Genomic DNA, 27,917 nt, shown 5'->3' on the forward strand with positions numbered 1-27,917 from the left:
CATAGCATAGCTTGTCATATCATAGCATGGCTTGTCATATCATAGCATATCATGTCATAGCATAGCTTGCCATAGCATATCTTATCATAGCATAGCGTATCATAGCGTATCATATCGTAGCATAGCGTATCATAGCATGTCTGGTCATGACATGGTAGGTCATATCATAGCGCCGAGCAATGTCGGCTCACCCACATAGCGTCGATAAACACCGGCTCACCCATATATCCCGCGTCCGGGCACCCCGCGTCCGGGAGGATAAGCCAGCTGATCAGGTGGCAATGAAACATGTTTCCCTTCTCATTCCCCCATATATCCCTTCCCCCCATCCCAGGGTCATATACATATCTTATATACATATACATGTCGTTATATTCATATACATAGCTTGTATACATATACATGTCGTTATATTCATATACATAGCTTGTATACATATACATGTTTTATATACATATTCATATCTTATATACATATACCTGTTTTATATACATATTCATATAAGCATGCAAGGGAGCCCAAAGAAAAATCATGTAGCCATCGGAGTGACGTAAGGTCGGTGACCTCCGATTACACTATGGAATACTCGTGATCGCTTCGTCTCGCCTTGAAGGGACGAGTATTTTAAGGTGAGACTATCAACGGAGAATAATATTAAAGTAAACGTAGAATGAAATCGGGGGCATCATAGATGTCAGTTCATAGGCTTTGAAACCCTTAGAAAATAATGTCATAGCTAAGGAATATAAATAAGATTCAAAAATTAGTTTATCACTTTCATATTCACATAGAATACTTAGCTTAGGAATCTTAGTCATAGAATCGTTCCGGTAGTACTTATCATAGGCATATCCCCTCGTCTAGCATCATTTTTATCATTATCATCATGGAAGTCTCCTCGTTAGAGTAGTTATAGTACTTATCATTTGGTAACGAAATCGGGATCAAAGGATTCCCTTGGATTCAACTTCTAGTAAGTCCGACAAAACTATAAGGAAAATTCGAGAGTAATGGGCCCACCTCGGGCCGGATGAGGTAGCGTATATATTTACATAAGTTACATGTGATGGCGTTACTTGTAAGGGTATTAGGGTAATCGGGTCTCATTTATACAAGTTCTAGGGGTTTAGGAGGTCCTTTCAACATTTGCACACTTTCTAGTTCAATTCTACTAAAGGAAAAAGAGGAAACTTTAGGTGCGGATTCCGGGGGATAGGGTTGCCCCCGAGGCTCGTACCCAACTTATTACAGCTAAGACATGCCATAGAAGGAAGGGTGAATCCTTACATACCTCTTTCCGCTTCTTTTGCTATTCCGAATTCAAGCTGCAAATCCGCCAAAATCTGCGATTTGGTCACATTTACCCAAACTTTCATTAGGGTACTTAGAGTTAGAATCATAAGGAAACACTTGGCTACCGAAATTTCGGCAGCATTTCCTCTGTAAATACACCATCCTCGACATTTATCTAGCAAGTTTTCAATCAACAACAACCCGGGAATTCAAACCCGGCCAAACTATTAACATAACTCAACCACACTAACAATTTCCATATTCAATCCAAGATACATTATAACAACTTAATCAATTTACTACTTCTTTCAAAACCTTCCAACTCCAATGAAAACAATAACAACCTTATAATATATATTCCAACAACACCATACTAATATCATTATCTTCCATACATGTAAGAACATAATATTCAATTTACATAATCTTCCAAGACAAGCCTCCAACTACTAATACTTCACTAAGCTCATTAGGCTTTTGTTTGCAATACAAAATCCACAACACAACAACCAACATACTAAATAAAACTTGCTCACCATGCATTCATGATTCACCAAATATACACGGCTATACATGTGATATACAACTCACCGCCACACAACTATATTCTTGCTATTCATGAATTTCACTCACTTTTGCACACTACAACATGCAAAAATATCCATAACATGTAAAGAATAAGTTCTTACCTTCTTCCTTGATCTTTCACTTAGCTAAGTCTTGCAACTTGCTAGAATATGAATATTTCTTGCTCCAAAGACCACTCCACCTTGCTAGGAATCCTTTAATTGGTAGAAAATAATTTTTGAAGAAATTTTTGTCAATTTTCTTGTCAATTTTTGCACTTGGCCGAAATGGCCTTGGATATTTCTCCTTCTTTCCTTTTTCTGAAGTGTTCTTGAAGTTTCTAAATGAGATATGACTCATTAATTGATCCTTTATATTAATTATCACATGGATAATTAATAAAATCATGGGCTTGGGCCATGTTGGCCGGCCATCCCTCACAAATTTGGGCCTTATTTTTTTTTTTTTTTTTGATATTTTTTGGGCCAACTCGGTTGATCCCGAGTTGGGCCTAGCCCACTGACCTTTCGACCTTAAAACGTCCATATCTCCTTGTACCGATGTCACCTGGGAACCCACGACCTATGGTTGGAAAGCTAATTCAATTATCTACAACTTCTATTTCTTGGTATTTTTCCAAATTCCAAACTTATAATACCGTTGTTGCCCCTAAAAGTCAGATCACCCGAAAACGTTTTCTTAAAAATATTCGTTTTGAGGACTTCCACTTTGATTTGGCCCAAGGGTCCTTCTTGAGTTGTGTTTAACTTCACATATGTGATTCATATGACTTGTCACATGTTCCAAAAAAAATCTTAACGTGTGGGCCCCACCTCAGCTTACAAATAATCCGACGTTTTAAAATTACGGGATATAACAAAGCATATGATGATAAGCCTAACAATAGTGTGAATTCTCTTAGATGTAGATTTACAAGCTTGGAAGGATAATCGTTAACTAGTTACGAAGACCAAAAATGTCACGACCCAACCCCGTAGGCCGTGACTGGTGCCCAACCTGGACACCCGTATACATATTCTTTAGCTATATGTTCTTTTCACAACAAACTCAATATGGATCTTATAACGACCAACCATGGTCTCAGATTTGTCGCATAATTATACATATAAAAGCAAGCCGACAAGGCTGCCACCACATATCAATATCATATGCAAGCCAACAAGGCTGCCATTATAGACGAACATCATACCACAGCACATCGTATAGACACAACTAAACAGAACCCATACACAACCCACACATATGTCCACAGACCTCTAAGAGTATCAACAGTAACGTAACATATGACGGGACAGGGCCCCGTCGTACCCTTAGTCAACATGTGCATATATATATATATATATATATATATATATATATATATATATCCGAGAAGGATTTGTACCAAAATCTGGACTCCGGAACAACGGAGCTCTCCAAAATAGCAGAAGGGGAATCCTAAGCTGTCGGATCACCAAAGCGAGTATCTGCACCTACGGGCATGAAACACAGCCCCCCGAAGAAAGGGGGTCAGTACGGAATATGTACCGAGCATGTAAAGCATGAAATACAAAAAACGGGATCATAATTGAAATAAGAAGTACAAAAAATGAGTACAATAACCAGAATACCAAGTACTTGCTTTCGAAACATAAATCATGCATGTCAATATCATATATCATATCCGGCCCCATTATGGGACTCGGTGAACATGGTCGCCACCCCGTCTCTGGCGCCATAACACAGCATAACTTCAGAATATAATATATATCTTCGTAACACAGCATATCTCCGTAACATAGCATAACTCTGTAACACAGCATAACTTCATATCACAGCATAACTTCATAACACAGCATAACTTCAGAATATACATATATATAGATTGTACCCGGCCCTTTAATGAGGGACTCGGCGAACAATACAGTGGAAGTGTGCACGATAACATACCCGGCCCGGGACTCGGTGAAATATATAATGAGATATGCACGAGCAGAGTAGTGAGAAACTATATGCAATTTAAAACATTTTTTAAGGACTCAATAGAATAGTCAACACGAACCATCGTTCGCAAATTTCAAATAATAGTCATCTCATATACCTTTCGGACGTCCCTGTGGATTATATCAAAATGGAACTTTGAAATCATGTGTATATATCAATATATATGAACCAAAACATAAATTATGGGAATCAAGATCAATAGCTATCCTAGTGGCTCTAGGAATAGGAATTTCCTTTGGAATCGTATATATATCGTATATTCATTTCACAACAATCATGCCAAAAGAAAGAAGGGCTAGCTTCACATACCTTTAGAGCTTATTCGTCACAGTATGTATACGCTGCCCAATAATACTTCGACCTATATTAAGATGCCAACAACTACGTTTAAGTTACGGGGAGATTCAAAACGTATTCTAACGTTAGTAACTCCTTTCTAGATGTTTAGACGACGTTTTCTCTTGTATCCAAAATAACCACACACAACCAATCCAACATCAATAATTATGTGTTCAATACCAATCCGGACAGCCCACACAATATTCTAAACAGCCCACATTCATAACATGCAATAACGATTCACATACGGCTACGACATTCTCAAGTTACTTCTAATAGTTTGTAGCCTTAACGTTTGCATGTAACAACTTATAACAGCCCATCCAACATACAATATGATGTATACTCTTAACTTATAATTAGTCTTTCCAACTTAATGAAAACACAAGTCCAAAACAGTCCCTAACCTACAACACATCCAAAACAGTCCCTAACCGACAACATAACAATGTTCGGAATTCTTGCAAACGTTTACGAACATACTAAGACAACCACATACGATTTTTACACATCATTTCATGTCTTCTTTTCATATAATTTCAGTAAGTTATTACCAGCTATCCACACGACAAGTACAACATCAATTCATACGCAACTACGTTGTATCGTCATTTCTATAATCCTTACAACAATTCTCAAACGACTTAAGTTTCAACTCCAATCATTAAACACCTTCATTTCCATCATAAATTTCATGATAATAACAATAAAAATATCAAGTAAAAACAGTTCACTAACTTCCTCACAAAACAGTCCACACACGGTTTCAACATGCTTCAACATCACTTCACATAAAATCATAGATTCACTTTATTTTCATACTAACACAACTTCACCTTTAACCTTCCAATTCTTTTCATTCTTTTTACCATGAGATCTATGATAGTAACATCCATATTTATTAAAGAAAATTAGTTCATTAATTCCACCAAAACAGTCCCCTCGGTCACAACAACATTCCAACACCAACATTCATGATTTTATGCATGCGATTCATGTTCTTCAAGTTACAACCATACTTCAACATCAACACATATAACCTCATGGTTACTATCATGTTCCAACATCATCACACCTTATTTCATACATACAACTTATATCTACTCATCTACATCACCCTTAATGCATGGAAAAGAAAGTTTGATCTTACCTTGACAACTTGACTTCTCTACTTGGCTACAGTTGGTGACTTGAGATAAAAATGGTTCTTGTTGCTCCAAAGACTATCTTCTCATTTTAGGGACCTTCTAAAGGGTTGAAACACCTTGGAAAATAATGTTTGGATCAAGACTCAAAGAGCTCAAAAATCAGCCCCTTGGCCGAATGCTCTCTCTCTCTAGGCTTAGGTTTTCTTTCTTTGTGTTGTGTAGTTGAAATGAATTTTGATGGCTGATTTCTTGGTAATTATTTGGTTCAACTTTGATGCCTACATGTTGGTCACATGCTCCACTTATGGCATGATTCATTCCATTAACTTTACACTTAAAATTTTTTAATTTTTCTCTTCAACTTTCGGCTAAGTGTGTTGGCTGATTTTTCATCTTTGTTTCCTTTCTTCTTTCTTTTCAATTGTTTACAAGACAATCTCATGTGTGGTGAATGATTCACACACCACCCTTTGTCCATTGTAATCATTCCAAGATGAATGATCCATATTTAATGTGAAATGATCCCTCCACCATGTTATGTCTTCCTAAAATAATGTATACTTTAATAAAGTAATGCATGCTTCAATATTCAATTGCATGACTAACCTTTTCCTCCTCCAAATTTCAGCTCCTTGGCCGAATATACATGTATATTTCTTCCAATTTAATTGTCCACAATATAATGAAAGTGTAGTGGATGAATCAACATTAAATGCATATTTGTATGTCTTCCATAATAGCCTTATTTTAGATGACTTTGAGTCATCTTTTGGACATGGCATGTTAATGTTCATATTGACTCATTGTTACCACTAATTTATACTTAACACCACAATTAAGTAGTTCCTAATTTCCATCAACATTCTTATACTAAGTAAAAATTTATAACCGATTAGTTCTAGTTTAGAAATTAAAAAAATCTGAGGTTTCTATCTCACGTCGATTCCTTCGCGAATAACTCGACGTATAAAATACGGGGTCTAACCAAAAAGGTATGTTAAGACTGTTCCTTCTTTTCTTGGCATGATTCCATATATGATAGGAGCGTAAAGAACCTTATGACTAGAGATTTGTAAAAGTAGAGCTTGTCATATTGTGGCATGGATTTCGAGTGTTATGTTGTTCTTTCTGAGGGGCCACATCCCCTCCCTATGTCCTTGAGTTTATAGAGAGACAAAGATACATGTTACAGTATCAGTGTTTCTCAGCATATGCATGATATACTACATGATATACATATATATTTTTCTTTAGCCTGGCCACTTGGTCAGTGAGACATTTTCTTTAGCCAGACAACTTGGTCAGTGAGACAGATATGCCTGGCCTATGGGTCAGTGAGACAGACATTTTCTTTAGCCCGACATTTTCTTAAGTCTCAATTAGTCACCGGTTTAAGAGAGCCAAGGACTCAAGGAGGGAAGCATACTCGTATTGAAGGGAAATTATGATTAAGCAGGATTTTATCTTAGTTCCATGTTCATGAGTTTATTTTGTAATTATGTTAAAATTGAGAAGAGGAAATTGGAGGAAAAGTTTATATATGAATATGATGATATTGTAAGGAATTAAGGGTTCCGACCAAGGGATTAAAAGGAGATGATATGATATGTATATAAGGTCGACTAGTACAGAAAGGTATAATCTAAAATAGCACCAGAGAATCAAGCAAGGAAAGGTGCCATAACTGAATAAGAGAGTTTGTCTACTAGTTGAGAAATAAAGAGCAAGTAAAAAGGATACAACAATTAAGAATACTCGCAAGGTCGGCGGAGATCCGTAGCGATCATGAGCCAAGACCACCTTAATGAGAACAGAATGATAGCTGGATATCAGTTGACCACCGGTTACATACATGAGGACATGAGGATATAAAACTAATGGATGAGTTCAATAGAGAGTTAAGGGAACATGAAAGAAGACTGGTGAGCTTATATTATAAGAGTATGAAGATTAGGGCCTAAAGGAGGACAACCATTTCGAGAAATCAATGATAACATCGTAAGCTCGCAAGCTACAACATTCGATGATGAATGTTTTTAAGGGGGGAAGGATGTTAGACCCTGTACTTGCGGAGAAGCAGTTATCAAATTTTAGGGTAAGTATGTTGAACTATGGCTAAGTAAAACAACTTTGGAGTATAAGGGCCGAAGCATTATTAAGTATATTTTATGAGTAAAGGATGCATATGAAGAGTTCTAAAGGTCCCATAAGGAAATGAGTGGACGAAGTTGAGTTAGTATGACTTTAGAAGAAGATGAGCGCTACTTTGAATGAAAAGAATGAGCCAATTTGGGGAAAGAATATCTTTTAGTATATAAGGAGTTTTAAAGTAAAGCAAAGCCTAAATTGAAGTTCACGAAGTCTAGTTTCCAACGCAACAAACCGCTTGTCGATACAACGTCGGAGTAGAGAGTTATGGACGTTACAGGTCAGGCTGGCAGAGCAGAAATGCGTAGCTACAGTGCGCGACACGCGCGCTACAGTACCTGAAAATTCTAGGTCGGTGCCAACCGACCTTAGAACACTATAAAGGTGTTTTACCCCTTAAGGTTTCATCCAAACACCCCTAAAACCTTCCCTAACCCCTAGAACATTCTCCCAACTTCCTCCATAGAATTTTAGCCCAAATCAATTGAAACCCCGGGATTTAGGCTCGGGAAGCGTATAAGGTCTTGTAGTTCTTGTTCTAAAAAATGAATTTCGATGAATCAAAGGAGGCCGCCAAAAATAAATAAGATTTCAGGCCCTACCAACCTTGATTGAGGTAATAATATTCTTTACTATGGGTATTATGAATTGTACCATGGAAATTTAGTTGTTAAAGCTTCGTAAAGTCTAGTGATTGGTTGAGAAATTGGGGAAACATCATGTGGGACGTTTTATTGAGAATATTGATGTTGATGATGATGCCGTTGATATTGGTTTTGCTATTTTTATTATTTAGTCGGTATTGTGATTTCGGGCCAGGGATATAAATAGAGGAGATGTTGCCCGAATTTCGGCAGATTTTAAGGGGATTTAATTTGAAGGCTTAAGATAAGCATATGAAAATAAGCCTAACAATAGTATGAATTCTCTTGGATGTAGATTTACAAGCTTGGAAGGATAAGCGTTAAGTAGTTAAGGAGACCAAAAAGGTATGTTAAGGTTGTTCCTTCTTTTCTTGGCTTGATTCCGTATATGGTAGGAGCGTAAAGAACCTCATGACTAGATATTTGTCAAAGTAGAGCTTGTCATATTGTGGCATAGTTTCCGAGTGTTATGTTGTTCTTTCTGAGGGGCCACATCCCTTCCCTATGTCCTTGTATTTATAGAGAGACAGAAGGGACATGTTACTGTATCAGTGTTTTTCAGCATATGCATGATATTCTGCATGATGTACATATATATTTTTCTTTATCCTAGCCACTTGATCCGAGAGACATTTTCTTTAGCCAGACCACTTGGTATGAGACAGATATGCCTGGCCTACGGGTCTGTGATACAGACATATTCTTTAGCCTGACCACTTGGTCAGTGAGACAGATATGCCTGGCCTACAAGTTAGTGAGATAGATATGCCTGACCTATGGGTCGGTGAGACAAAATTCCTGGCCTACGGGTCAGTGAGACAGAATGCTTGGCCGACGGGTCAGTGAGACAGATTGCCTGGCCGACGGGTCAGTGAGAATTTTCAGTTGCCTGGCCACTTGTTCAGTGAGACATATAATATTATTATATTGCATTTTATATGAGACAGGTCAGGTGAGATTTTCAAGGCATTCTTTGGCCTCCAGATTGTATTATTTTCAGTTCAGTTTCAGTTATTCCATTGCCTTACATACTCAGTACATTATTTTGTACTGACGACCCTTTGGCTTGATGGCGCTGCATTAATGCCCGTAGGTTCAGGTAGCCAGACATACGATCCAGCTCAGTAGGTCTTCTACTCAGCTGAAGTTAGGGCGCTCCACTTGGTTCAGAGCTGTAGTCCTTTTTGGTATGCTATTTTGACATATATATATGGGTATGACGGGACCTTGTCTTGTCCTTTCTTCAGCTCGTGTTCCCTAGAGGTCTGTAGACAGTTGTATGTAGTTGGGATGTTATGTAGCCTTGTCGGCTCTCATTTTTGTTGTACAACATACATAGCAGCCTCGTTGTCTTGCTCAGTTGTGTGTGTGTATATATATATATATATATATTGGGTGTGTGTGTGCCCAGTTCAGACGAGATAGTAAGCATTTATATATATATATATATATATATATATATATATATATATATATATATATATATATATATATATATATTATAGCCTCGGCGGCTTGTTGGTATTATCTGTGTGCAGGTAGGCCTTATCAGAGTTTCAGATTTAGAGTGGTTCGATCGGGCCTAGTTTGGCACCGAGTGCTGGTCACGCCGTTCCAGATTTGGGGCGTGACAATACTCGAGTAAACAGTCCCTCGTCCCTTAGTTAAGCATAGTACTTATACCCATATAGTAATAAAGACTACAAGATATCAAGCAGACTGAGCAAAATATGAAGAACCACACAGGTGTGCTTTAAGCTTAGGGAGACTATGAAGGGGTTAAGGATATGGGGACAAAACAGACAGGTTTAACACATAGCATATATGGTAGAAAGGATTCTTACTCCAGTTACATTCTTCTTTTGAATTTAAACATGTACATTCAAACAACAGAGTTAAACGCTAGAACCATATAAGGGAACCAAAGCCAACATTCCCAGACTACACATTAATGGAAAACATGGGCATAGGAGTATTATAGGTTAAAACAACATGCCAGACTTAGCCTTTGAATCAAATGATTATTGCAGAGCCCTAAACATATAAAGACAACTCTTGTAATCTTCCCCCTAGTCTAAACAACTTAAACCATCACTGATGTATCATGAATCACATAGAGATATTTAGACAAGTGCACAGACCCCTACTAATATGCTTACAATAACTTGAAGTTAAAGACATACAAACTATACTTTGTTAAGACCAAGTCATAATGGATACCAATGAAAACATTCATTTAGAGACTACCAAAGGGCATGTTGAATCAATACAGAACTTATCTAGATAGCTTTCATCAAACTAATTGAAGTTATGACCAAATAATCACACTAAACACCTTTCATGCTATTTCAAATCTGTTTTGAGAGGTAGAATCCCCAAATAACTGAATCGAACTTTCATTTAGACACTGGCTGGGACTGAAGCATTAGTGAGACACACAAATAAGGAACATCTCATGCTTTATGCAAATTGAGTGTAGAACAAGTTCCTAAGCATGCTGGATTAGGCTAACAAAAACATTGAACAAAAGGAACAGTTTAAACTTAGGCAATTTGTGAGTCATATTCCCCTATGTTTATTTAAACCCTAATTGCGTCTAGATGTCAAACATGATGAACTGCTAATGACCACATAATAGGGAAGGATGGAAAAAACAAACAATAAATAATTAATGGATAAATGACTAAACTAACCTAAGTAGGAAGTTATGCCATCATAATGCTATTTCATAGTAAACAAATGGCATGTTTAAGCAAGTTAATGATCAAACTGAGACTTAACTAAGCTAACACTTAAACATATATGAACTATAGCATATTTAAAGACTGATTAGTCATGACATTATTGATAAATACCAAACTGAAATTAAGCTACAATAAGATAAGAATATGAGAGCCTTCAAACTAACATATAAGCCTCTAATGTTACATTAAACTAAAATAGAATAGGTTTTAACACTAAAACAGCTAAGAATGCTAAACTAGACTTGAAAATTTATATGTCAACTACACATGAAACAAACTATCCTAAACTGACTCAATTATCCGTCATTGCTAATGGATATTGCCCTAACAAAACCCATACTCAATTTAAACAGTAATTAAACTAAACAAAAAATATAAAAATGCTAATGACTTAACCTAAAATCACATTATTAAACTAAACACAAGAACATGTTGAACATAGACAAATTAAGAAAATAACTAAAAGGAGGAACATTTAGCTTTTCTTTGTGCAGCCCTTGTCAGGATTGGCATTGAAGCCCTTTGCTCCTTAACCGAGACTTAGCCACAAAGAAAGAAAAATAAAAGTTTACACTTAAAACCCAACTAAGTAAAAGTTTCAGCAAAGAATGCTAAATCCTTGATTAAGTTAGGTATTTTTGCTCTATATTTCGAGACTTGTGTGTATCGAAAAAATGACACTTGTAAGGTGTGTGTTGAACTGAGATACGGGGTTCTTTACATAGAACCCCAAATATGGTGATTCTGAAAACCTAATTCGATGTCGGACAAGTGCAATTTTCAAAGGATTCATCTTGAATCTCGCCTAAATCCCAACAACCAATAAGAATCGGTTATTCAAAAATCAAAATGGGATAAAAATAATTAAGATCTCTACTTGTTTGGCTATTGTAATGCAGAAAAGTAAAAAAAAAGGGAGAGATATACCTTGGTGGGTGGTTCAACGATGGAGAGAGAAGGTTAGCATTTAATGCTTGCCTCAAATGGTAGTAAAATGCGTGTAAAAGCGATTGTACACTGTGATTTTTCCATTTTCGGCATCGATAACGATAGGAGACAGAGTGTAATCCGCAGCGGCTAGGGTTTCTCCAAGAGAAACCCTCCTCCATGCGTGAAAGGGGGTGTTTGGCATATACAATGTGTTTATATGTTTGAAGAGATGAAGAAATGAGCCGGGTCAATCCCCTATTGAGCTGGACTCGGCTGAAATTTAAAGGAGAAAGGACGGTCCCAATTGATATATACCTATATACATGTGTATACATGCATGATATATATATATATATATATATATATATATATATGTGTGTGTGTGTGTGTGTGTGTGTGTGTGTGTGTATGCATGTGTATTGTAACAAACCGTTTGGTCGCTAAAGTATTTTTGACCCATTTACTCCCGTTGACTTTTCCCCGAGCCCTATTAGCTTGATTTTGACCGTCGGGGATGGGTGGTACGATTCTCGAGGTGATCGAGCGAGATTTATGATGAATTTTATGAAATTGAGCCTTAAAGTAAAAGACGTTTGACCAATAGTTGACTTTTGGGTAAACGGACTTTTTTCGGAAATCCGTCAATTTCGAGAGGTCCGGATGGTTGTTTGTGACTTGGTAGGATGTTCGGTCCGACTCCCAAGGAACTTGGAAGCGCTTTGGGTTATTGGTTGGAAGGGTAGTATTTGGCCATTGGAGGTTGACCCAGTCAAAGAGACCTCCGTTGGAAATTATGAGACCATGAGTGAGTTCGTAGTGTTTTTTTATGTGTGAATGCATGTCTGGTTTGTGTCTGAGAGGTCTCGGGTGATTGTCGGATTTCGGGATTGGATTGTTGAAAAAACAAAAAATTCGGGTGTCTCGAGTCTACTGTAGCGGCACCAGATCTACCATAGTGAACCCGCTATAGAGGGATGATGGGATACGACTGGGGTGCCACAACGGACAGAAATCCGCTGTGGCGGATGCGCAACAGCGAGCCCGCCGTAGAATACTAGTGATGGCTGTTGCGAGGTGGCGTGTTCCAGAATTCATTAAATGCTAGGATAAAACCCTTAACTCTCTATCACTTCATTCATTACTTCCTAAGCATTCTTAAAGCAAATTGAAGAGTTCTTGGCTGATTCTTTCTTGTGCTAAGTTTCCTAACCTAGCATTCATTATTTTAACTTTCCTAAGCTTGAATCCATGCTAGAAATCCATTAGAATCTAAGAGGAAGAAATGGGTTTTGATGATAACTTCTTGAAATATGTTCTAGTCTTTCTAAATGGAGATTATTGGCGGGTTTGACTAATCTAATCATAGAATTTGATGATTTCACAGCTAATAGACTCGAATCTTCCATTAATGTTGATTAATTTGAAGGTTGAAAAATTAGGGTTCATACCCAAATTAGAGGTTTTCACTCGCATATCGAAATTGACCCATTCTTGAGTTATTTTAGCAGTTGATTAGTAGGATTGAACTCCTAGAACATTGAATTGTATATTTTAATTTTTGAAATACCCCTTTTACCCTTGTGGGCTCGGTTCCTCCTTTCTCAATAGTTGATTTTGATTCGAAAGATAAGTTTAGCAATATGGGAGTTGTTATTCCTTATTTCTAATCTAGAACACGATTATGAATATACTTTGAGTATTTATAGGAACTACGAAAGGGCAAGGCAAAGGTGTGATTGTTCATGGCTCCTGCTCGGCTACCAGGTAGGTTACGGCTTACCTTATGGTTAGACTTCGGTTAGTGAAGCATATGTAGAGTGAGTGATTGTTAGAGAAAGGATGTTATGCCTTCGGGTATAAAGTTGGAATGGATTACTTAGGTTGGTACTGTTGTCTGATTGTGGCTTGTTGCCCTGTTGTGATCTATTGGCTTGTTTTCACAGTGTGATACTATACTTGATATTGATAGATTCTCGTGATATGTGTCCATGTGTGGCACCGTTGATATTGAAAGATTCTTGTGATATGTGTCCATATGTGGCACCGTTGATATTGATAGATTCTTGTGATATGTGTCCATGTGGGGCACCGTTGATATTGATAGATTCTCTTGTCATTGTTATCATTCATGCATTCATACTCATATATTTGGATCGGGTTATGCGCCGCAACATATATTAAACTTATCTTGTATCGGGTTGCATGTTCCGCAATATATATATATATTTGCGTCGCAGCAAGTACATGTACTTTATGGGTCCCCCATGGGTCATGACTATCGAGGCGTGGAGGTATTCCGCTCGGAGCGTGTGTGTATCATTGCATTGCATATGCATTCATCATTATCATCCCATTATCACCTATTGATCGGATTCGTGGATTGTACTTGTGGTTGTGATTACTTGAGGAATTGTGGGAAAATTGGCAGACTTATGTTTAGATGCTTCACCATAGGCTATGATTCGGTTGTTGATATTTCTGGACTTGTGATACTATTTTGGACTGTGTTGATTGATACTTGATTGTGAGCATGATTATCTTTCAGTCTCTTTCTTTATATATGTCAGCTAGCTGTTGTCGGCCTATGATACCTACCAATACATAGTGTTTGTACTGATACTACCTTGCTGCATTCTTTTATGAGTGTAGAGTACGTGACAGGGTCAACTTTCTCTCCTCGTGGTTGATTTCCCGAGGCATTGTGATCGAGCATCCAGGGTGAGCACATGGACGGATCCGCAGCTCGGATGCCTTTCTTAGCTACTTGTCTTATTTTTATATTCTGAGACAGTATTCCATTTTCAAACTTGTATTCATATTCAGACTTGTAGTATTTTTAGTAGTGGCTCTTGTATGGCCTTGGACCAGATTCCTTGAGATTATTGTATTGTTTTCCTCACTTATTCACTTATCCTTATTATTATCTACGTTGAGACATATATTTTGATTTTCTTGGTTACTAGTGCATGATTGATTTGAGAAAGGGTTCGCCTACCGAGATGGGAAATTGTAGGCTCGCAAACGTTGCCCAATTTGGGACGTGACAAGTTAGTATTAGAGTCCTAGGTTACCCGGTCTATAAGTACAAAAGCATGTCTAGTAGAGTCTTGTGGATGAGTATGATGAGCTCCATACTTAGTTGGGAGAGCCTATGGGACATTTAGGAACTTTAAATTCTTTCATTCTTTCGTGCTAATTTATTCAAATTGGTATCTAGAATTTTCGAATTCGTATCTGATTCATTTCTATTCTTTCACAGATGGTGAGAACACGAGCTACGATTGCGAGGGACGAGGTGCCCGAGTCTACTATTGGGATCAGCACTAGAGGACGAGGGCAGGTGAGAGGCCGCGGCCAAGCTAGAGGCCATAGAGCTGCACCGGCCAGGGGCAGGGCCCCTGCAGCTGGACAGAGGCAAGCCCGATCAGTTTCTCTCAAGCATGTGCCAGAGCAACAACCAGCGCGAGAGCTGGCAGCCGGGGGAGTTGTGGGGCCAGCCCAGACCCACCCTGAGGTCATGTCCAACCCAGTTTTCTTGGACACCATGGTCAAGATTCTTCTTGATCTCGATGGGCAGCATGTCGTAGGCGGTGCCACTGCACCTGGTTGTGGTTCCCAGACTAGAGCAGGAGTACAGACCGTTGACACCTAATTTTTGACCTCCGATAATTTTATTTAATTATTCGGAGTCCCTGGATTATAGACGGAGTAGAACATGCATTTTATAAGTCAGAATAAATTTTACAAAATTGCTCCAGTGGCATTTTGCCATTGCATTTGGCAAAACACTGACAAAAAAGCAACTGCATGTCATTTTTACATTTTCGTATATTTTCAAGAAATACTAGAAGCATTTGTTTATTTTCTCAAAGAAGCAGTTAATTACGAGTTATTAATTTTAAGCATTTACGATTAAGCATCATTAGGTGTCCTACTCTGCCAACGTCAAGGGATTTGAATTAATTAAGTGAAAATGAGGAGTGCATTTTTATTTCAATAATTGAGTATTTAAATCAGGATTTTAATTATTCTGTGAAGTTTAGTTATGTGTTTAATTGATATAATTTAAGATAATTGAAGATATATTTATTTCATAGATTTGGTGGGTTTTATTTTCCCAAACTACTATATATATATATATATATATATATATATATATATATATATTACATAAGGCCCTTTTCCTTCAAGCTTAATCGGACCGGCCCAACAACGTGAGGCATATAAGCCTCGTCTGTTGACACCTAATGTTCACCACATAAGACACGTATTTTAAATTTTCAAAATTCCCGAGTCAAAGACGGAGCAAGGATACTCCTCCAAAATTAAAATTTCAAAAAATTGACGTTTAATTAGTATTCTATAAAAATTGCCAATTGCAAGAAAATTACGAGTTATTTACATTCATAAATATAATTCAAAAAAGAAACTGTGTATCTTGCACTATTTAACTCGGGATATTGGTAATTAAGTCGAGGCATGAATTACGGTTCATTTGGACCACATTTTTCACATTTTCAAATATTTTCCGAAACTATATCAATATTAGGCTTGTTTTGAAGCTAATTTTTTAAATTTATGAGTTTTAAATTTTAATCTGCCTAAGTAACTATTTTTTTATTTAAGTTATATGCCTATTTTAATACTTAGTTTTATTTTAACTTCAAATGGAGGGGGGGGGGGGGACTTTTAAAAAAAATAGGGGTGGAAGTTTATTAAATTAAACATTCCACCCCCTACTCTCATTTTTCCCCACCCCGACTCCCTCTCTTCCTTCAGGCGCTATACTCGAATTTTAGGGTTCTACCATGGCGGCGATGCCACGGCATTCCACGACCATTTTTGGCTAGATTCTAAAAGGCTTTCATGCCCAGTCATGAGCTGTTGCATTTCCCAGGTTCAATTTTGTATAATTTTTAATTACCAATCGCGAATTGGGCTTTCTTTAGCTTGTTACTTAGGTTTCCTCATGTGTGTGGTTGCCATGGGCGAGGCCATGAGCCTATAGCCAACTTGTGTGCCATGCACACTCAAATGAGGGAATCTAGGGAAATTTCCTAGAATTCCTTCAGATTGGGTACTATTTTAGGGGTTTCTATCCTATTTAGCCTTTGAATGTACTGGTTTTTGTACTATCCTAGTATTTTTCTGATTTGCTGAATTTTTATTTTTTGATTTTAGGATATAAATTTGTTATATTGTGTGATATGTGAATTTCTGATTGGCTGAAGTACGAATTAGTACAAAAATTGGTTGTAATTTTGTTGGACCTTTACTGGATTTTTGAATATTTTGAATGAGGGTTTCAAATTGGGGGGGGGGGGGGGGGGGGGGAATTCAGGGGTGGATGGTCTTTCCTTTCCATTTTTTTCCCTTAGACATATTTCTATTCCTATAAATAGAAAGAAGTGGCCACTAGAATGGGGGTCTTCTTCCTTTTTTGGGGTTTGCAAAATCCGAAGTAAAAAAAAGTGTTATATCCCGTATTTTTGAACGTCAGATTATTAACTGAGGTGGGGCCCACACGTCAATATTTTTTTTGGGACACGTGACAAGTTATATGAATCGCATATGTAAAGTAAAACACAACTTGTGAAGGGCCTTGGGGCCAAATCAAAGTGGAAGCCCTCCAAACGAATTTTTTTAAGAAAACGTTTTCGGATGACCTGACTTGGAGGGGCAAAAACGGCATTATAAGTCTGGAATTTTGGAAAACGCCCAGAAATAAAAGTTGTAGATAATTGAAATAGCTTTCCAACGGAAGGTCGTGGGCCTATAGGTGACATCGGGATAAGGAGATATGAACATTTTAAGGCGGAAAGGTCAAGCTGGGCAGTGAAATGGGCCCAACCCGATTCCAATCCGGGTCAGGCCCATTTCCTTGTTATTTAAGGGAGGTTTCAGCCTCCTCCTCCACATTTTCAGATCAGAAAAGATCCAGAAATTTCTATAGAGAGAGAGGGAAGAAAGACTTAGAGAGATAAATAAAGTTTGATCAAAATCTGAGCCCCGAATCCTGAAGCCCATGAAGAGAAAAGTGTTCTACGTCGCGTTGCCTTCGATTTGAGCTAAAAATCAACTAAAAATAAGAGGGTGGACGTGGTTGCTGTGCACTTAAGGTATGATTAAGGCTCTTTTTCAATGCCAACAAGTTTATTTAAAGTTTCAACGGAATAGAACGGGAAAATAGCGATATAAATTCGTCCGTTGGCATTGAAATTGATTGTAGAAGATTATGTCATTTTAATATGATTTTATGATATTATGGAAATGAAGTTGTTAAGATGTGAATTATGATTATGGTTGATGAAATTGGAAGGTGGAAATATGTTATGAATATGTATGTTGAAGATTTGACGTTTTGGATGGATTATGGTTTGGTGGAAAATTTGTATATTTTGTATATCATGTGAATATGGTATAGAAATGATATGAAATACTTCCAAATCACATTGTAATGGTCTTGATTAATGATGAATATGGAAATGTTGATACTAGTTTGGGTTTGTGAAGTTGAAGTGGAAGTTGTTGGACCATGTGGAAAACAAGGCTAGTTATGCCATACTATGTGTTTTGTAATGCGTGTTGTTGTTAGTGATGTTGTTGTTGGGTTGCTGTGTTGATATATTAAGCCGAGCTAAGTCTCGGGGATGTCATATACATAGGGGAAATGCTGCCGAAATTTCGGTAGGCAATTATGTGATTAAGCTTAGATTCTCGAAAAGCTTGAAATTGACAATTGGTAAACATGACCATTTGTAGATTCTGGACGAAATTGGAATTGAAGCCAAGCGACCGTAAGGCGCAATCGAGGTATGTAAAGTCTTCCCCTTTGTTCTTTGGCATGTCCTAGATGTACTAGGTCAAGATCGGAGCCTCGGGGGCGATTCTGCTCATAGAAACTCGAGATTGATTTTTGGTACTATTCATTCAATTCAATTGAATTTCAAAAGGCGCATTTTGCTAGAAAAGTGATTAAACCTCCATAACTTGTACAAATGTAACCCGATCACTATGAAACCTTCCTGGATGAGTCCGTAGAGTCTAATGGGCGTGATTCTTGTCCGCCGCCTCGACTTGGCCCGAGGTGGGCCCGCTATTCCCCGATGCCTCTCTTATTGTTCTGTCTGTCTTATTCCCATACGATAAGTCGAGGAAACTTATGGCTATTGTTCCGACTACTAAATAGGAGTTATTTTAACGAACCTGAATTGATTTAATGTTCATGGAAACAATTACGGGGACAGAAACCCTGATATAAATTCTGTATGGCTTTAGCCAATGTACTCGTGTCCGGAGCTCGCAGGTAGCTCCTGGTTATTATGTTGTTTACTATACGATAGGTGCTATGACCACCTTTATGAGCTTTATAAAATATTTTTTTTGACATCTACGGCCCGTGCTGCACGGGTATGTCAGTCGCACTCTGTGCCCCGATCTGCACGATGATCCTGCCAGTTAGGCTTTGTACCTCTGTTTCATATCACGATTCAGACGGCTACACCCCGTGCTTATGATATATATCGTGGTCCTGGCCATACACTCTGTATTTCCGTTTCGGACTTGGAGCCGATACTACCTGTTCTATTTCTATACTTCTGGCTCGGTTTTGCTTATATTGTTATATTTCCGCTTTACATACTCGGTACATTTCCGTACTGACCCCCTGTTCTTCGGGGGCTGCGTTTCATGCCGCGCAGGTACTCCCAGTTGAGTTGAGGACAGATGGAAGATGTTCCAGTGCAGATGGCAAGCTCCATTTGTTCCCGGAGTGCTGCCGAGTCAGATTCTGTATGTAATGCTTTTGGGATCTTATTAGAGACTTTGCAGACAGTGTCGTGGGTATTGGTTGTCGGTCTGTGTACGTAATGAATTTTGTATGATCACAAATTTGTTCGGCTTGAAAGCCACGAGAAAGAATATTTCTGAAAGAAAAGTTTTGCTATGTACTTTATTATTTGTTTTAAAAAAAAAAGTTGACGTGATTTTATGTGCAGTGAGAGTCTGAGGGTTCGCTCGGCCCTAAGTAAGGGTCGGGTGCCCATCACACCCCAGCGAGGTCGGGGTGTGACAAAAAGGTCCTTCATTCATATCTCCAAATATATTACAAAATATACCACCTGTATACATAGACTCTATACTATACTATATCACTTCTAGATATACAAGAGCACTACAAATACATAGTCTATTTAGACTACTCTAGATATACTGGTATTAAAAAACATTCAAAGAAAAGGTTGATTTCCAAGGGCTTAAGTGTTGGTGCTGAAGTTGTGATTCAACCTCTCTTATTTTGATCTTTTGGTTGCCCTATAGAAAGGTATTATTCTATTCTAGCTTTTCTATATTTATTGTTTCAACTTGTTGGATGCATTGTCTACCTATGTGTGATTCTAAAGCTACTTTAAGATTCCATTTAAAGAACTTCGTGTTTGTATCTATTTATATGTGATTTTAAGTCTTTTTGATACAAGTCTTGTTTAGTTACTATTTCATTAAACTTTAAGGCTGCCATGATATAATATGGGTATAATGAAGTTCAAAAAGAAAAAGGAAAGATTCTTTAGCAATTAACTATTGAGTATTAAGGTTTACTAGTTTAAAATGAGTTATGTGTTTACTTTGGATCTTGCTCACTGCCTCATATGTTAGTCTTAAAAGGCTGGAAGGAATTTTTTTTTCATTTTTTTGAGACATTTAGTTGTTGTTTCTATATTTGCTGAATACCTTTTGGTCCTGTCATGGTTACTTAGTTCACGTTCTAGTTATTGAATGGTTCTTAATAAGGTGTGGATTACCTGGTTAGTTTTTGTGAGTGACTGCCATATGTTTATCATCTAAAACTGCTTAAAGTCTTAAAGTAAGCCTGTTTCTTATGTTCATTAATAAGTAGTTAAGCTCTAGTCCAAATGGTAACTTGAAGTGATATGAACATTCTGAAATGGTTAAGTGATCATCAAATAAGAACTCACTTCAAAAAGAATGAAATTAAGGCTTTATTCCTTTTTGGAAGAATGACTTGTTCATGTACACCTCTGTTTTTTTTTTTTTTTTTAATTTGAATCTGTCTTGTGTGTTAATTTCCATGATCTCCTAGGACAACTTAAATGGAGAAAATAACTTTAAAACCTCATAATATGATGCTTATGTCTTTATTCATGTATATTTGAACTTGAAAGACATTAAACTTCTGCTTGTTTGGTATTATGGGTGTTAGAATTTGTTTTCATCTCTTTGGGATTGTTTTCTTTCCAAATCTGTAAAGAATGACTTCTTGAATCCCTGATTCTCTTTTCCTTGACTTGAATGACATGTTGAGACTACAAGAAAGGGATTCCTTGCCTGCCTTTATAACTATTTGCCTTATTTGATATGCATTTTCCATTCTTTAACTTGGCTAGACATTTGAAAGTTGGAAATGATTTTGTATACTTGTTTGAGGAACACTAGAATGGTTAAATGTGAATTGGAGACTCTAAAAATAGAAGAATTTGTCTAAAAGTGATAACTGGATAGGTCCATAATTTGTCTAACTAGTTCATTAGAATGATTTGAATCTTTTTTGGTCTTGAGTGTGTATCAACCCTCCACTTGAGTCATTGCTAATATATTCTGATGAGATTTCCTTTGCCAGATAAGTTCTAAATATCATTCTTGTTTGCTAAACCATGTTGACACTCATTAAAAAAAAACTAGAATTTAACCACCAAAAATGGATTCTGGAGATTGAGCATAATGATGGTTCATTACTTTCCTTATTTATTCTCATATGACTGATCCTGGAACTTGCATATGATATCCTGTTGACTGTAATACTCTTGAGCATATCACTTTGTGACCTAGGGCAGTGGCATGAACCTCCTTTAGAACTTATAATTGTTTTCAATGTGAACTTTCCATCACTTGTGACTTACTGTGGCCGTACTTGCCTCATGTTTATTCATAAAAGATAGTCTTATATTCCCTCCTACTCTTGTGGATTTTCTGGTTCTGATTTGACTTACATCATTAGTTAAACTCTATTTCTGATTCCTGTATTTGTGATTGAATCTGTTTGCTCAAATCTTGATGTAAAGAATTGGGGACAATAGCATAAGGCTCTCTCTTAATGTTCTTTGTAGGATTGTTTGTATGTTAAGGAAATTTTGTGATAAGCTAAGTCTTTATGACCTCTCAATGAACCTAAACTAAGATATAGAGACTTAAGGGGACTCTGTTAAAGTTGTACCCTGTAAAACTGGGCACTTTGAGTTTACTTTGAATCTAATGATCATGTCTTCTCATCCCTCTACTATCTAGATTGCTAAAAATAGGATACAAAAAACTAGTCCTAAGTCCTTTACAACTTGGTTTATGGCTAATGAACTTACAGTTCTTTGTGGAGATGGCCTTAGGCCATGTTTAGAAGTTGATTTGTAATTTGAAATTCTGAGAATTGCTTGAGTGTCTACTGTTTTGAAAGGAGGAATTAAATGAGTCTCATGATTCACTAAAATTGGCTGAGTGTTCTAACAGGGTTGAAGTGAGTTAATATATAGCCTATAGGACCCTGCGATTACAAATTGTTGATATGGGAGTTAAAATGGAGACTTGTTCTGTTAAAATGAAGCCTAATAAGTTCTTAAATGCTTATGTGCCTAGTTAAAGTCTCAAGAGTTGAAATAACAAAAGATTAGAAATGCCCTTTTTGTTTGACACCTATTTCTGTTTGAATTATCTATGTCATGTAGAAGTTTAAAATAGCCTATTTTTGACCTTGAAGTGGTAAATGGTTGCTATGTGCTATCTTGAAATTTGGCCCTGACTTGAAACCATTTGGCTGTCTTAGAGGAAAATTGAGTTTGCTACTTGCTAAGCAAGACTAAAGTTGACTAAAATTGTGAGGAAACAAACCTGTTGACTAAAAGATTAGAGATTGTATTATGGCTTGCACTTCTGCTTATTTTCTCAAGTCTAAAAAATGGAAACTGAGTAGAAATTCTCTTGTGTCAAGGTTGATCTTTATGATTCTCGTTAAGTGTTTTTGTAATGCAATTTGAATGGGCCATTGAAGTTGGAACTATAAGTTTTATTTCTGCCTACCATTGATTACTAAGCTGGCTTAATTAATAGACTGCTAAAACTGTAAAAGTAGCTTTAAACCTCTTTTGAAATTGTGTGTGCTTTGGTTCACTGGACTGCTTGTCCTTAACCCTATATTTAGATGAAGTTCCCTTGATAGTGATTAAGACTTGGTTAATAAACTGGTCCTGGACAAAAATGTGCTTGGCATAACATATAATATTTACAGAATTCTGTGAAAGTTCAACATTTCATCTACTTAGATTTTTTTCAAAATCTATGTATGCCTTGCAAAACTGGTCACTTTAGTTTGTTTTAACTTAGCCTGATCTGCTCCTAGAGAATTTGTGTGCACCATTGTTGAATCCTTGGTATCCCTGAAATTCTGAAAGATGTGTTGATAATTGAATTCAGTTTGTAAACTTTGTTGCTGGTTTGGTAATTATTTAAGTGAGACTAGTAAAAACCTGTGATTACAAGTTTTCTTTATAAAAGAAGTGGAGAAGAGAAAGTCTGCCAAAAACTGGATTGATGTTGTCCTACTCTAGTCTAATTGATCATGTTTTGACTGCAAAGATCACTTTTTGCATTAGTGTTTTGAAGCTTGTTCATGAGTAACTTATGTTTGGTTTGAAATTGCTTGTTTCCCCCCTTTCCTGTGTTGGCTGGACTGCCTCTTGATGCTCTTACTTGAATTTGTTCTTGAAATTGTGACCTTCACTGTGTATCTGCCATAATTGTTAGTTGAATCTTGAATAGTATAAACTTTGAAAAATCCTTTGGCATTTGCTGGGAAGATTTTGGTATTTGGGGGAGGAGCATAGAGTGCAGTGTATATTGGGGGTATGTTCCTTTAAAGAATTTTGCTCTCTATATACAAGTGTATCACCTAGTATATCATGTACATCATGGTTCAAAACTTAGAAAAAATTGAGATAAAATGCAGTGATATATATGTGGTATATCGTGTATATTACCTACTTAGGAAATTTTCAGTCTGGGCTTGTTATTTGGGCCTGTCATCCGTGTGTGGTTTATTGTTGCAGTTATTTATAGGCTTATTGCATATTCGGGCTATTTTCTTTATTCTGCCATTACAAAGTATTAAGTGGGCTTGGCCCAAATCTTATGTCATGTATGGCCTTTACCTCTCTGTCCATCCAAAACCCGTTGGTGGGTCCCAAGGGGGCCCGCTAACGTATCTAGATCGAGTAAACCCAACTTGGAGCAAAATGGAGCATACGTTGTAATTAAGATGAACCCAATTGCATAAACACTTTCTATTTTGGGCTTGGTCGGCCCAAATTCTTTATCTCCCTTAACTACGTGCTTTAAATTATTATTTGCGCAATTATTATGTCAATTGGAACCCTTATGAGATTGTCGCATTTTAAAGTCGCCAAAATGAGTTTACTTCAAAAATCAAGACTAATTTTGAGACTTTAATGCAAATTGGGACTGATTTGATTAAAGGACCAAAACTGCCGACTTTGTAAAATGTGGGACCGATTTGAACATTTACGAAAACCTATGGACTTAGACGTGTTGACTGATACAAAACTTGTGAAACTAATTATGATTATTTAGACTTAGGTGAAAAAATAAAATTTGATTAAAACTTGGCAAAAGATAGAACAAAAAATGGACTATATGTAGAATATTATATGGACTATAATAGCATACCTAAATTATTTTCTTAAAAACTATTTTGCTATACTCTAAATTTTTTTTCAAAACTATTTTTTGATGTGGACTTATGTAGAGTCCTAATTAGGCTAAGAGCCTTCGGGTATTAGCCTAAGTGTTCTAGTCCGACACCCTAAATGCCCAATTTTGGACGAAATTTTACCACTTTTGATTCTTGAAACGTGGTATATTTTTGCATACATGACTAATTTCTACTTGCGTCAATGTGAAACAAAAATTGTTTTTATCACAATCAATTTATATTTTACAAAGGCATACTATTAGAACCTATAGGTTAATCGTATTTTACGGATCCTTAAGAACGGGGTGCCTAACACCTTCCCCGAGGGATCACCAGAACCCTTACCCATACTTTAGTTAGATTAGGATTCTTTTAAAATTTAACCGTTTTGAATGACCCCTTTTAGAACTGGTTTTCCTAATTTCCTAAAAATTAGGCGGCGACTCTAAAATAAATCCATTTAGAGCATCATCCACGTAGAAGTATATTTTTTTTTCGGTACGATTGACAATCATACTTCCCCTACGAAGCCAAATGTTACATCCCGTGTTTCCATGCATTGGAAAGCATGCGAGTTAAATGACATTTGTAATGAAAATGAGGTTATTCCCCAAGCTTATAGGTGGTTAGAGTGATGGTACGGATGTGTCGTAAGGATTAGAAGTTAAACAATCGAAGAAAATAAGTTTAGTCGCGGTTCGAAATTTATCTGGATGAAATACGGTCAAAATATCCCCTATTTTCGGATTAGGAAATTGAACCGTCCAACATGAGAAAATTTACCCGAGCCCGGAGGATTTGGTCATGTTCAAGCATGGAAATCAAGAGATCAATGTATAAAAGGAATGAAGTTCCGAAATTATTTAAGACTCGAAAGTGGAATGATGGTGATTGAAAATAATATTTTGTGTGTACCAAAAGGTGCTATGGACTATCGCTATATCACATGACCATGATAATGAAGATTTGAAGTGTGTTAAAAGTGATTAATATACAAGAAAATTGATAGCAAGAAGTAAATTATGTGGATAATTAGTTAAATTGTTAGATTTTTAGTGAGAGAGTAATAAATTGATTAGTAAGTGGTGGATAAACATAGGAGTGAACAAGGCCCACAAGGGTTGCAGCAAAGAGATGACTCTGACTATATTTTTATATGTGGCACTTTAGGGAGATAGATAGAATGTAATGATAAAGTGGACCCCATTTGCATTTAATGTGTGTAATTCTTATCATACTTTATTAAGGACACATATATCTTGGATTTTGTTGACAAGGAGGCAGCAGTCACGTTTTTATGTATATTGAGAGACATACTTCTTCTTATCTTATGTTAGAGGAATCATCCATATGAATCAAGTTAGCAGTAGCTTGATATTCAATTCATGCGGCTACGTGATTTAAAAGGGGGCAGCAACTTCTATTAAAGGTTACTTCATAGGGAAGTAAAATGGAAGAAGAGTAGTTCTTGGCATATAAGATAAGAATTAGTCTCCTATTCTTGATATATTTAAATTCGTTCGGGTCATAGCTAAATTGTGGAATGAGAAATATGGAGTTAATAGCGGAAAATTATATTTTGACATTGTTGTTGTTGTATCGACCGTTTGGTAATATTTTAAGTTGTGTTGTGGCTAGAAATTGTTGGAGGAACTTGAGTATATTGTTGTTGTTGTCGTTGATATGTATTTTGGAGGAAAGAAAAGATTGGGAGAAGTGTGTTTGATAATCATATCCGGGCTTGTCGCTCGTCGTGAAATGTTTTGTGACTTCTTGTTACTACATGGTATCTCATTATTGATGTATATACTTGCTGGGTTGTTCTGGTTGTTGTTGTTGATATATGGAGTTGGGGAAAATGAGAAGAAGGGGGGAGATGCTGCCCGTTTTGTTTTAGGATAAGTTAAATTTTCATTATACGATTAAGAGAATCGTTTGTGTAATTAACGATAGAACCATTGTCGTTAGATATAGATCGTGGAGCAGATACGAGTTGAGTTCTTAAGCCGTTGAGCTAAGACCAAGTATGTTAAGGCTGTCCTGTCACGACCCGATTAGGGGGCCATGAAGGGTACCCGGAGCTGACTACCGAGCACCTCTCACTATGCTAATCATCTTACCCAACCTGAGCATAAACAATCTCCAAGGCAACACATGCACATGCATATATATATATATATATATATATATATATATATATATCTAAGCCCTCACGACTGCAAAAATGATATACAAAGATATACAATGATGGATTCATGAGACAATACTACCTATGCATACGTATCTACAAGCATCTACTACAGTACTAAGACATAGGAACGGGACAGGACCCCGTCGTGCCCAAATATATACACAAAATAATGTATCCAAAATGGCACCTCCGGAATAGTGGAGTGCTCCTGTAAATTTTCTGAGTAGCTCCTAGGAATCTGGGCCACCTCCCTGTCTACCTATGGGCATGAACACAACGTCCAAAAGAAAAGAACGTCAGTACGAACAATGTACTGAGTATGTAAAGCATATACAATAATAACATGTCGAAGAGATGGGAGAATAATAAGTAAGGAAACAACCTGCAAATGAATGTCACTTAAGACAGAATAATGCATGCTACTTAAATTATAATCAACATCATATCAAGTATACATATATAAGCTGCCCGACCATGTAGGTATGGTGTGATCATCATTAGCCCACATCCAGGCCTCCCGCGTCCGGGATAACCATCTTATGCCGCCCACTAGTGGTGTCTGCCCATGCCATCTAGACATGGTGTATATGCCGCCCGCCTTAGCGGTGTCTGCCCGGCCATATAGACACGGTGTAATCTCATTATCGTTTACTTATTATAAAGCATACATAAGAACTCAAGGACAAGCTATAACTCTATCGGGGTGACGTAAGGTCGAGAACCCCCGATTCCATTATGGAGTAATCATGACTTCACTCTTTCAACACTTGTATACTTTCTAAAGAGTCAGGCATGCCCTTGGGAGTATGGCATGGGTTAATTCAGCGCCGTAGCGCCTGGTATTCGAACATTGGCTCGAGGGCTTCACCTTGAAGGGACTAGCATTATAAGGTGAGTCTAGTAACAAGGAATAATATCAAGGAATCATTAGCTTCATACGAATATCATATCATAAGCTTTGGAATCTCTAGACTTGGACTCATCATCATCATTGTCATATTCACAATGCATCTCTTATCTTTATTTCATGAAAAGCTCTTTATAAACATAGACTCATAGTTTTCGGAATATAAGAAGGTCATGGGAAGATAAAGGAGGTCATGTTATAGGAATCATGCCTTAGAAAAATAAGGGACT

This window comes from Lycium barbarum, chromosome 11 (assembly GCF_019175385.1).
Source record: "Lycium barbarum isolate Lr01 chromosome 11, ASM1917538v2, whole genome shotgun sequence".
Taxonomy (NCBI): Eukaryota; Viridiplantae; Streptophyta; class Magnoliopsida; order Solanales; family Solanaceae; genus Lycium; species Lycium barbarum.